This window comes from Solanum dulcamara, chromosome 1 (assembly GCF_947179165.1).
Source record: "Solanum dulcamara chromosome 1, daSolDulc1.2, whole genome shotgun sequence".
Classification (NCBI taxonomy): domain Eukaryota; kingdom Viridiplantae; phylum Streptophyta; class Magnoliopsida; order Solanales; family Solanaceae; genus Solanum; species Solanum dulcamara.
In genome coordinates, this window is record NC_077237.1 from 13,433,713 (window position 1) to 13,447,020 (window position 13,308).

Sequence of the window (13,308 nt, forward strand, 5' to 3'; positions counted from 1 at the left end):
TGTGCTTAAAATACTTTTTTGCATAATAAAGATATGGGTGGATCAAAGGTGTCTTATTCTGCTTTCCCTGCACTAAGATGCCGTTTCTTATTGAACACGTGTTTTTCTTTGTTGTTCACTCTCTCTTTATATTGGGAAGGAAAGAAACATATCGGCCTCTATGGATTTCCAAGCGGGAAATGGCAAGTCATGTTGGATGATGATGTGGATGTAGATTTTCCACATTCAAGATTACGTGAACTTTCTAAAGAAGAGATGAACAAAGCTTCCTGGTTGGCCAAAGTTGCTGCCGATAGTGATACATGGCTATCCTATGTTACCTTCTTTTTTTGTGGCTGTAATTGCTATGATAACGAGATGAGGTAAACTAAATTCTGCAACAATCTACGAAAATAGTTTATTGGTTCATTTGTACTTTATTCTAGTTTTCGAGACCTGAAATACAGGTTTTGAAGAAACTCGGCCAACGGCATCAAAGATGCTCTAGGCCAACATTTATTAGTGAATATTAGATGGCCGGTGCTGGTGCGCTTATTTTCAATTTTAAGGAAGCAGTACAACATCATGTTAAGTAGTAACATAAATGCTTCCTATTATGTAGAACAAAGTGGAGTTTTGGGATAAAATCATCCCTAAAGTATAACCTAAACTTAAGGTACATCCTTATGTTATAATTGTGAACAAGAAAATCCTCTAACTATCCAAACTTGGCAATAAACATCCTTTTGTTTACTTCTGTTAAAAAAAACTTACAGCTGAAATAAATACATGTGCCAAGCACGTGAATTCCCCCAAATCTTCATATTCTGTCGGATTGATTTCCATCCAATTCCCACCCGATCATCTTCCATAGTAAGCAGATCTGTTGGCTTCAAAAACAAAACTTTTGGCTTCAAAAACAAAACTTTCTATGCTTCTGAACTTTAGCAACCAAATAAGTTGTTTTTTAGTAGAACTGAAGCTTGTTTGCTACTGGTTAACCATTTTTTCTGCTGTGATGCTGTTTTTGTTGAATTTGATGTGCGTCACATTATGCAATACATCAATGTTCTATTTTCAGAAGTAGTCTACTTAAAACAACTCTTCACAACTTTGAAGTTGCTAAATTTACCTTAAAAGACAATGAGACTTGGAAATTCATATGCAATATGCCTGCAGTCCCTTTCAGACATTTTATTAAATAGGTAAGAGGCATTTTATTCTGTCATCTTGGTCATGGTTATTTCTACTTGTGATTAGCAAATAAAATAGTTCTTTCAAGACAATAAAGATGACGAGAATAAAAACTAGCATCCAAAACCTCATCAACTATAGTAATCAGTTAAATATTGTTGGAACAAGAAAGAAGAGAAAGATTATGGATTTGACTTGTGTTCTGAGGCAGAAGGTAAATAGAAAGATAAATTGCATAAAGTCCATAACTCTTTTAATTGGAGCAGATTATTTCCTGCCCAAAAGCATGAAAGAAAGTCCAGCTATTGTGCACTATCGTTCCTGAAGGATGAAGACCAATCCGACAACTATTACATCGGTAAAACTTGTTACAAAAACCAAAGTTGTACACAGTTTATACTATTACATTGGTAAAATTTGTTGGAAAGACCAAAGTTCAAAATGTGAATTCAAACAGGCACTAAGGGTGTGACCTACTGGTCAATGAAGTGATTGACAGCAATGAGGTCTTAGGTTCGAATCCTAGTAGATACAAAAAACACTCGGTGATTCTTTCCATCTGTCCTAGTCTTGGTGGATAGAGTTACTTTGTACCTATTACTGGTGGGAGGGGATAAGCATCCCGTGAAATTAATTGAGGTGCGCAAAAGCTGGCTTGGACACCATGGTCATCAAAAAATGTGAATTCAAACAGTCGTAGATGGTAGCACAAGTTGCATCTAGGTATTCACTGGGAAGAAGAAGAGACATTATTCAAAGTTACATAATTATATGTCCCAACTTCACAACTAATACATTTAAATTATAAAGCAATGATCACATAGTACTTGGAGATGAAAGGCAAAGATGACCACTAAATTTCAAGTAAATTGATAAAAGATGCTAGGTAGCGTCATTTTCTAGAAGTGTGATCAAAAGAAATGTGTGACTTAATTAGCAGCCAACAGAGCAGTCAAGATTGTTTAACCACCACAACTGACTGCATTCAAAGATTTGTGCAACACAAAATTGAAGGAGAATAAATTCTCGTTCAATTCAAGGATTCATGTGATTACATTGACATCAAATATCGGTGTGCTTTCTCTGATGGAGAAAAGCAGTTATTTCCTTGGTGTAGTAGTCTACTGAGTATGGAAAGTTTCATCACTTCACTAAATTCTTTTTATCTCTTTGATCTAGGGAATGGCTTTTCAACAAGATGAATGAGCTGCCAACAATATATGAAGTGGTTATTGGTGCTACTGAACAGGCCAAGAAGCGAGTAAAGGATAAATCAACAGTTTCATGTCATAGCAGCAAGAAGTCAAAGTTAAATTCTGAAGTGGTACAGTTGAAAACCTCTCCTGTCCCCATCCTTCTTTCATAAAAGATGTTTTTTCTTGGATAACAGTAGTTGTGCGGTACTCTTTAAAGGATTCCCTTGGACAGTGTTTAATTGAAAACCTTCAGCTCTAGGACATGGTCAATGGATCACAAAATGGATGCTCTCTGATTTGAGCCATGGTTCAGTTTTCAATCATCCACACTCATTATAAATGTGTATGATGACTCTCGAGAGCATATATAGTAATATTCCATGACTAGCTTGCTAATGTCATATCAGTCCAATAACAATTGAGAGGTAGAAAGCAGGAAACTGAAGCGTTTGTATAATGTTCTCCTACAGGGGAAAGCTAATGTTTCTGTCATGTTATAGTATACAGGAGTTAAAGGGACCTCCTAAGTTGATATGTTGTTGATTTGTATTTTCTTATATGATGATTGTTTACCTTTGGTATTCCTAGAAACAGAATCAGTTTGGGTCTATACATTTCTGGGCAAGGCAGGTAGTGGTTACCTGCTTCTAGTTTGAGGAAGGCTTATTAGTCGGTTAAATTGATTTGAACTAAAGTAATTTACAGTTGTGTTGAATGCTTAAGTTTGATAGAAGAGGCTTTCGGGTGCCTAAGGACTAGGCTAAAGTCAATGCTGGCATTTTCCCAAAGAGGTAGTGTCTTATTATTAGTTCTTTATTTCTCTCATGTAATTTCATCCAATGTTTTATGTCTACCTTTATTCCTGCAACAGCTTGATAACTGACCTTTTCCATAATAGGTTCTCTTTATAAAATCATTTATGGATTTTGGTGCTGCTGTTGTGCAACATTTTACACTTATATAATTTTCTTTGCCCCATGTTTTTTGTTTATTTTGTGTTTTCTTTAGTGGATTGAATCAAACTGCTTTGGAAAATGAACCTTCTCTTCTCAAAAAAATAAATAAAATGGCATCTGAAAGTTGCTTGTGCTACCTTTACCATCTTCAGTAAACTTACTTGCTGTAGTATCCTCGAGTCTGGTTAGAGTTGTATTAGTGTAAGTATTTGTTAATCACTTTAGAACTAGTCTTGTTTTAAGCCATTTTATGACTCTTTAATTACAGCAATGAATGTCTAGCAGCAGACTGGTCAAGGACTTGAAGAAGCAACGAGAACTCCCAATGCAAAGTGATCAAAGGCTCTTGGAATTCAAACAAGAGCACAAACTGGAAAATCTCCAGTCAATAAAACATCTTAGATTTCTATGATTAATTTGTTTTTGCTAAGATTTGGGTATGTAACAAACAATGTAGCAATGTAGCTTAATGTCCTTTTATCTTGCCGATGACAATCGGTGCTATTGTCCAGATTTGTTAGAACTATCGTGATGTCTAATTGGTGTTTTTATTAACCAAATGGAATTTATGTTCGACAGTGTTTTTGTCTAATTGGTTTATGTTTAACCATTGGTATTTGTAATGATTTATCTGCATCATGATAATTTTGTTCATAATACATTTTGTGGATGATATAGCACTTTATGTGCCTGCAGCTATCGGATGATTTTGAATTCAAGTGTACAGTTGAGTGAACTTGTTTTATGTGCCTGTACTATTGCATTATGACATAGTAAAGGGTTGTTTGGCAGCATTTCCTACACCGGCTATTGCATTTTATTTGTGTGCAGGCTGCAGCTATTGCGTTTTTGAAAAGGCAAAGGCTAAAATATTGGTGATGAAGTTAAGGAACGGTGATGTGCAGTTTACTCATGCCTTTGGCCCAAAGGGAGATTGGACCTACAACAGATATATCTGCCAGACAGAAGATGCATAACTGTGCTTTGGCATTTTAAAACACAACTGTCAAGCTATTTTACAAAATCAGATTACATAACCATTGTTAAACATTCATTGTTAATCTTCATAATTACTTCAACCTAATTAGTACATAGTCATAAAAAAATTACATACTTCAATGCTGTGGGAGATCCACATCTACAAAGAATAGTCATCAACACAACAAGAAAAGAAAGGTTATAACCCAAGAAATTTAGCAATTAAAGGAGAAAGAAAAAAAAATATTGGTTCAAAATTGATGCGTGTTTTAATGGAAGAAAAGTAAAATGTGTGGTAGAAAATTAAAGCGAAAAGTTTTAAAAAAATTAAAATTATTATATCATTTAATGCTTATGTGACATTTTTTTAAGCCTCTCATGAGCCCATAAAGTCCTGAGATAACTTAATGTCATGTGACTCTCTAACCCACGAGCAAGATTTTGACTTTGAAGTCAGTTTGTTGGTATGATAAGTGATGTGCACCTCTAGTTTGATGCCATATGTCCAATTCTAATATTTTAAAATCAACTGTGAGTCGTTAATGGCAAGTCACGAATGTGCACTTTTGGTCACCATGATGACATTAACTAGAAGTTATACTAGATCGCATTGCATTATAGAAACAACAAAAATATTGGAAAAAACTTAAAAGAGAGAGTGTGTGTGTCTATATATGTGTGCGCGCACGCACTTCTCGTCAACATGTGTTCTTAGGAGAATTATAGCGAACTAGGGTTATTCCTCCCAGTTTTCCACCATTGTTGCGCCAAAGGTAAGTTAAATACTTCCGTACTTCGTAATTTGATTTTTAGAACTTAAAATCATAGTTGATCATCATTGGGGGAGGGTTATGGCCTGAAATTTATGGTGGAAAAAATCCTAGTTGGGCATAAGGATCATAGGTTTGGCCAATACTTGTATTTTATTATAATCCGGGTAAATTAGACCATAATTATTGATCCTTTGCATTAATTACTTGTTTTGGATCAAGAAAAAGCTGAGAGACTCCGGAAAGGGAAGACTCAAGTCTTGTGAGAGCATTCAGGCTTAATTTCGAGGTAGGTGATGGTTTATCTGTTACACCCCGTACTTTGGTACCTTAGAATGCTTCTTAAGCTTCTCAAGTTTTTGGGAAGGCTCTTAAGTTTCTTAAAAGTGGTTATGTGAGTCGGATAGTTGATAATGCTATCAAATAACTCCAAGGAAAGGAGAACGAAATGCTTCATAATAAGGAAGATTGGAAATAAGGTTATAAAAATTTGAAAGGAGTTGGAGGCCGAGAAATGAGTCGTAGCACTCGATTGACTCGCGTAAGATACCAACTTGGAGGTCCTACGTACTTAAGCTACTCGTGTGAGTATTGAGACTAAGTAGCAAGGAATACATAGGCTCTTGAAGTGCGACGAGATTACGAACCCACGGAAGGAAAATAAGGAAACGACGCACCTACTTGAAGCAAGTAGGTGACTCACCTACTTGACACATGGCAGCACGTGATAGGTACACGTGGCAGCATATGAAAGTGACACGTGGCAGCAGGTGACACACCCTGGGGTGGACCCCACCTGCCACGTGGCAACCATGGATAGGTTGCATGTATGAAGTGGCCCAATGAGAGTTTGACACATGTCACCCTTAGGGGATGACACGTGTCACTTCTAATAAGGATATATATGTTCCTTTTGATGACTAAGTCATCTTATTATCCTTTTACACTTAGAAAAAAATAAGAGAGAGTTGAGAGAAAACTTGAGAGAACAAAGAGGAGGAGCTACGGGTTGGTCCAAAAGAAGAGGTACTTCTGTTAGTAATATTAGTATAACTCCTTCTGTATAGCTCCGTTTCAAGTGATTCAAGATGTTTTGGAAAGATATTTCATAGGGCTACAACTTTCATGTATACGCTAAAACCCAGTTTTGCTTTTCTCTACTCCAAAAATGGTGGTGAAGCTTGGGGGAGCTGCTGTCCAGATTTCGTTTTGGAAATCCTACACAGACTGCTGTTGGTATTTTGGGCATATCTCTTTGTACAAAATTTCTGTAGGGATGATTCGAAATGGTATGCGACCTTGAGACACATGTCTACAACTTCCTTGAGGCCACAAATCCTGTTTCCGTCAATTACCCCTTCGAAACTAAGAGATAATACGAGACAGTAAGCTGCGCAGAATTCACGTATTGACAACTTTGGCGAGTTTTGGACAATTTCGGGTAAGGTAAGGTTTCTCCTTTCAATTTGGAGTTTATGGTGTTTTAAGAAGGGTATTATATGTCGTTTAAGTTGCTGGAAATGTAAAAACACGATAGAAATGTTTGACGTTGAAGACAATGTAAAATTGAAGTTGTCATAGTGGAATTGTAATCGAAATGAGGCGTTATGTATGTGGAGGTTGCTGCTGGTTGTGTGGTGCGTGTTTCAGGGTCTAAATATGTTCTAAATAAGGTGGGGGAGCTTTTGGTTTAAGCCACATGACCCTCCTCTCCGCACGATTAAAGGTTTTACGAAATAAAGGCTAGACGCCCTATTGTGATACCGTATTTTTGAGTAAGTCGTTTGGAGTTTATGTTGTATATTGTTGGTATGAATTGCTGCAGGTTGTTGTTGTTGGTTGGCTGTAGGTCTTAGGTACCTAATTGGAAATTTGGATAGGGCACATTATAGGGGAGGTGCTGCCCAATTTTTGTTAACGCCTTAACAAACTAAAGAATTAGTCGAGGAAACGACTAAGGAAATAGGTTATATTGATGCTAAGGTGTAGCCTAAGGTGCTGGAAAGCCAAGGATTGTTAATACTCGTATTGCTTTTATGTTACTTAGGTTTAAAGGAAGACGAGATGAATGGGATAAAAAGTAACCCGTAACAGGTATGTAAAGTTATTCCTTCTTTTGGCATGTTTTGGTATAAGTATGTAAAGCTAACGTTTCTTTATTTTGGGCATGTTTTGGCATACGTATGTAAGGCTTATACTTTCTTTTAGCATTTCTCTGACATAAGTATATAAAACTAATATTCCTTTTCAGCATGGATTTTAAGAAACAAGTATATAACTTCATATGATTTTAAAGAAGTTCCTGTTCGTAAAGCCGCTAGAATGGCCGACTTCTCGACTTCCAAAAGATATTTTGTTATGCCTTGATATGTGTATATGATTCCCAAAAGTTCCATTTTGATATAACCCATAGTAACTTTCAAAAGGTACTTGATATGGTCCTTGTCTGGATTTTGAATGATAGCTCATTTTGATTATTCCGTCGAGTCTCAAATATGATTTAAATTGCATATAGTTTCTCACTACTCCACTCATGGATGCCTCAATGTTTCCTTCACCGAGCTCGGGCCAGGTTTTGTTATCGTGCATACTTTTCTGTTTTTTCGCCGTGCCCCGACGTGAGGGGGCAGGTACAACCTGTACATGGGAATTATGGAGTTATGATGTGCCATGTACACCTATGATATGATATGATTTGATATGATCTGTTACGGAGATATTCCCTACTCTGGAGTTATGATGTGCTATGGCGCCAGTGATGGGGCGGCGACCACATTTTGTATTTGTTCATCGAGTCCCATAATGGGATCGGATATGGCATATGTTTCTCTGCATACATTATCCGTGGTTATGAAAAGCATTTTGGTATTCTGGATGGTTTGCTTATATTTGCACTTTCTGTTTTGGTAATGGCTTTACTAGTTACAGTCCATGCTTTATATACTCAGTACATATATCGTACTGACCCCCCATTCTCTAGGGGGGCTGCGTTTCATGCCCGCAGGTACATATGTTCATTTTGGAAGTCCGCCGGCTTAGGGTTTCCACTCAGCAATGTTGGGGGCGCTCTACTATTCCGGAGCCTAACTTTTGATGCTGGTCATTTGATATGTATATATTTATTTGTCCAGGGGTACGGCGGGGGCCCTGTCCCGCCATATGTTACTGTTACCATTCTTAGAGGTCTGTAGACATATGTGTATGTGGGTTATTTGTAAGTTTGTTTCAGTTGTGCTCATCCAACGTATTGCAAATGTTTTCGTGGTATGGCAGCCTCGTCGGCTCTCATGACCTTTCCTGTCATGATACAGGTGAATGAGGCTACAGGTTTATGAAAAAAAGTTTTTGACCCATTAGGGTTTGTGTATGGTATCATATCACACACGGTTTAACTTAAGGGTAACTGATATATACGCATAAGGGGGTCCAGGTCGGACCCCAGTCGCGGCCCACGGGGTTGGGTCGTGACATTATCTTCCCATATGTGTTATGTGCCTAACAACTGCTTCATCTGTATGCATATACTATGTGATTAGGGAGAGACAAAATGAACTATGTGAAATAATTGTTTATTGTCTATGGCTTGTAATGAACCTGTTCTTGGTAATTATGGCTGTTGAAACCATTCACTGTATTTGTAGTTATGCTGTGGTTGCTTGAATCGGATGTCATGTTCCGACATATAGATGGATCAGGTGTCACTTCCGATACATATTTGGATTGAGTGTCATATTTCGACACAATATTGGATCGGGTGTCACATTTCGACACACCAATACGTGAAATGTGGGTTCCACGAAAGGATCATTCTTGACTGTGTTATGAACTAAGACTGTTAACTTGTGTATTCTATATATATGTGTGTTTACTGGTGTGGTAAGTTCTTGTTCATATCTCATTTACTGGCTAGCCGCGTGATCCTATCAGTACACTATTGGTTTTGTGTACTGATACAACACTTTTTCTTTCTTTGTTGAGTATAAGACATCTTCAAGCGGCTGATTACAGACCTCGAGTAGATGATTATTGATTTGTCAGAGTTCAACGGTGAGCCAGTTCTTTCAGGCGATCATGAGCTCTTTTTTATCTCGGTCCTTCCTTCAGAACTTGGACCTTAAACTCTTATTTCTTTATGTTGACATCGGGGTTGCATCCTCATCCTCAGACTTGTTGATAGAAGTTTTGGTATAGTGACTTTTAGGTCCTAAGTGTTGAATTTTTGCACTATTTATTTTGGTTTGTTAACTTACTGAGTTTATGGGGACTTGGCCATTTAAAAATGCTATTTAAACCTGCTTCCATAGCTTTAAATGTTGTCTAAAGTGATTATTGTTTAGTTGGGTTGTATCGATGGTTCTCCCACTAGAGGTTTAGAGTGGGTACCAATCACGGTAGGTCATGGTCGAGATAAAGTTAGTGTGAGAGCATAGGTTCATTGATCTCATTGTACCAAAATGAGTCTAGTAGAGTCTTGTGAAACTGTACAGAGACGTCTGTACTTTTTTTCGAGAGACTACAGGACTTTAGGAAAAATATCCCTCTATTTTCTTTTCTTCGTGGTGTAATCTGATTCCAATTGGTATCTGGTGATCCAAATTGGTATCTAACCTCTTTCAGTCTCTTGTCCACAGATGGTTAACACTCGCTACAATGGTGTTCAGCTCGTAGCTCTCATTGAGCTAGAATAGGAGCCACTTGCAAAAGGACGCTACCGAGGTAGAGGCAGGAAAAAGGGACACGAGGACGAGAAAGAGCACCGCCAGGTAGGAGATGTTGAGAGAAGAAACCCCTCCTGTACTCTAGGATGAGGTAAACGAGAATGTAGGAGTTGAGGAAGATGAAATTCTTGAACAGGTGGAGAAAACCTAATCTGGGGTTGTCGGTTTTCCCCTTCTGGACCTAATATTAGCTCAACAGATTATGGCTTTCTTGAGTGAGTTGGCCGGTACTGGATCTATTCTCACCATGCTCGCAGCACCAGCTCTAGTTGCTCACCCATTTTTTGTTGCAGATTCTCAAGCAGATGGAGTGGTAGGCACTGATGCCTTCTTCCGTCCACTTATGGGCCAAGTGATGACCAGTACGGAGCATGATATGCTAACCAAGTTCCTAAAGCTTAAGCCTCCAGTATTACACGCATCTGAAAGTGGGGATATGTAGAGTTCATCTTTGATTGTTATGACAGTTGCACAAGTTGGAGATAGTCTACTAGCATGGGGTTGGGTTTATGATTTTCCAGCTGTAAGGTGAAGCCAAGCAGTAGTGGAAGGCTTATGTGGAGTGTTGCTCGCTAGTCTTGCCCCCACTTACTTAGGTACAGTTCCATACTCTATTCCTAGAAAAGTATGTACTCCGTAAGTTAAAAGATCACAAAAAGGATGAGTTCATGGCCTTGGAATAGGGCGGTATGACTGTTGCTGCCTATGAGGCTAAGTTCCAGGAACTATCCAAGTATGCTACTCAACTTATGACCACTGAAGAGGAGAGGATCGAATTATTTGTGAAGGGATTAAATCTCGAGTTGCAGTATGACTGTTGCTGCCTATGAGGCGAAGTTCCCAACACTATCCAGGTATGATACTCAACTTGTGACCATTGAGGAGGAGAGCATTCGACTTTTTGTGAAGGGATTAAATCTTGAGTTGCAGGTATGTCTGTCCATATGAACTCTTCAGGTAAGAATTTCACTGAAGTGACAGACTGAAGGAATGGGATGAGATGGGCAGGCCAAGCTTTGGCTAAGAAGCCCAAAAATATAGGTAACTTTCAGGGATTCTATTCTAGGAGATCAGGCAGGCCGGTGATTGTAGCCCAACTAATCCAGTCAGTGAGCTCGCTTCTATAGGTAGTTTTTCAAGTACTCTATAGCAACACCCGACCTAGGAGGGTTAGGGAGCCTTTTTCATGCCAGACAATAGACCGTCTATTGAGCGCTGTTGTTTTAATTGTGGAGATTCAAGACATATAAGGAGAAAGTGTCCCCACCCTCGTAGGACTGATTCAGCGCCACAATAAACTATAGCGGTAATATCGGTAGGCGAAGGTAGTAAAGGTAGATGACATCTATAAAATAGGTGAGGAGGAAATCTGAGAGGCCGTAGGGCCAAGGTAATGGTAGTTCAGATCGAGGAGCAGTGCAGCCAGGTAGGGAGGTGTCCCTTCAGGATGACAGGGCTCAGTTTTATGCCTTTCCAATAAAGATCGAGGCCGAGACGTCTGATATAGTAATCACAGGTACTACTCTTGTTTGTGATAAGATGGCTACTATTTTATTTGATCTGGGTCCACTTATTCATATGTGTCAGTACAATTTTCCTTGGGTTTTGATGCAATATGTGATGTACTTGATGACCCCATCCATGTTTCTACCCCTGTTTGGAGAGTCTATTATAGTCACCCATGTATATTGTGCTTGTCCTGTTATGTTTATGGGTTTCCAGACTTACACTGACTTGGTAATTCTAGACATGATTGATTTTGATGTGATCTTAGGCATGACTTGGTTTTCCCCCTATTATGCTGTGCTTATCTATAATGCTAAGATTGTGACTCTAGAAATCCCAGGTAGGGAAAAGTTAAGGTGGGAAGGGGTATACAAGCCTAAGCCAGCTAAGGTCATATCCTTTCTCTGGGCTATAAAAATGGTAGGGCAGGGTTGTTTGGCATATTTGGTTCATATTCAGGGATTTTGAGGTCGAGTCTCCCTCTATCGAGTCTATTCCAGTAGTGTTTGAGTTCAAAGAAGTCTTCCCTACTGACTTGCCTAGTATGCCTCCTAATAGAGACATACATTTATGTATTGATTTGGAGCCGGGGACTCACCCAATTTCTATTCCTCCTTACCGTATGGCTCCACCAAAGTTGAGAGAGCTTAAGGATCAAATCCAAGAACTTCTTGATAAGGGTCTCATCCGTCCTAGTGCTTCTTCGTGTGGTGCTCCAGTCTTGTTTGTTAAGAAAAAGGATGATAGCATGAGAATGTGTATAAATTATTGACAACTGAACAGGGTCACCATTCAAAATAAGTACCCATTGCCTCACATAGATGACCTTTTTTATTAATTGCAAGGTGCATCAGTCTTTTCAAAAATTGATCTAAGGTCTGGGTACCATCAACTGAAGATTAGATCTGAGGATGTGCCCAACAACTTTAAGAACCAGGTATGTGCATATAGAGTTTTTAGTGATGTCGTTTGGGTTGACCAATGCACCTGTAGATTTCATGAGTTAGATGAATGGGGTATTTAAGCCATTCCTAGATTCTTTTGTGGTCGTGTTTATAGATGATAGTCTAGTTTACTCAAAAAGTAAAGAAGAACATATAGACTATCTTCGTATTATTCTGGGTGTCTAGGGGAAACATAAACTTTATGCAAAATTCTCTAAGTGTGAATTCTGGCTGTCTTAGATTGCCTTTTTGGGGCATGTAGTTTCAAAATAAGGGGTGATGGTAGATCTTCAAAAGATTGAAGCAATCAAGAACTGGGTCAGCCTAGCTCTATTACTGAAGTTAGGAGTTTTGTGGGACTTGCCAGTTATTATCGCCGATTTGTGAGGACCTTTACTTCTATCACCACCTATTTAACTAAGTTCACTCAGAAGGAGGTACCATTTGAATGGACTGATAAATGTGAAGAGAGATTCTAAAAACTCAAGACTCTTCTAACCGCAACACCTATTCTGACTTTGACAGTTGAAGGTAAAGATTTCATTGTTTATTATGATACTTCACATTTAGGTTTTGGTGCTTTGTTGATGTAAGATAAAAATGTTATAGCTTATGCCTCACGACAGTTGTGGTACTTGGGAGGAACTAACCAACTCATAACTTGGAGTTGGAAGCGGTAGTATTTGCTCTAAAAATCTGAAGGCATTATCTCTATGGTGTTAAGTGTGAAGTGTTTACTGACCACCGTAGTCTACAACACATATTCACTCAGAAAGACTTGAACCTGAGGTAGCAAAGATGGATGGAGTTGCTCCAGGATTACAATGTCACCATCCAGTATCATCCAGGTAAGGCAAATGTGGTGGAAGATGCATTAAGACGGAAATTAATTACCATGGAGTCTAGCTTGTTTGGGAGCATGTAAGCGGCCTGACCCCTGGCTAGAGAGATTCAGGCTTTAGAGGCCAAATTTTGAGGCTCGACATCTCAAAAAAAGGTGGGATGCTGGCCAATTTTGATTTAAAGCCTACTTTTATTGAAGAAATTAAGGCCAAACAGTTTTAGGA

At 38.6% G+C, this 13,308-nt stretch overlaps 2 long non-coding RNA genes across 2 annotated transcripts; both read left to right on the forward strand.

Moving 5' to 3' along the window:
• The first annotated feature begins 256 nt into the window (after positions 1-256).
• On the forward strand, positions 257-3,897 carry LOC129887327 (uncharacterized). The gene is made up of 3 exons (XR_008766323.1): positions 257-362; positions 2,353-3,160; positions 3,594-3,897. It is a non-coding gene; the product is annotated as an uncharacterized LOC129887327 (long non-coding RNA).
• Positions 3,898-6,410: 2,513 nt separating this feature from the next.
• On the forward strand, positions 6,411-8,355 carry LOC129887334 (uncharacterized). Its single transcript, XR_008766327.1, has 3 exons — positions 6,411-6,519; positions 7,121-7,167; positions 8,054-8,355. It is a non-coding gene; the product is annotated as an uncharacterized LOC129887334 (long non-coding RNA).
• The last annotated feature ends 4,953 nt before the right edge of the window (positions 8,356-13,308 follow it).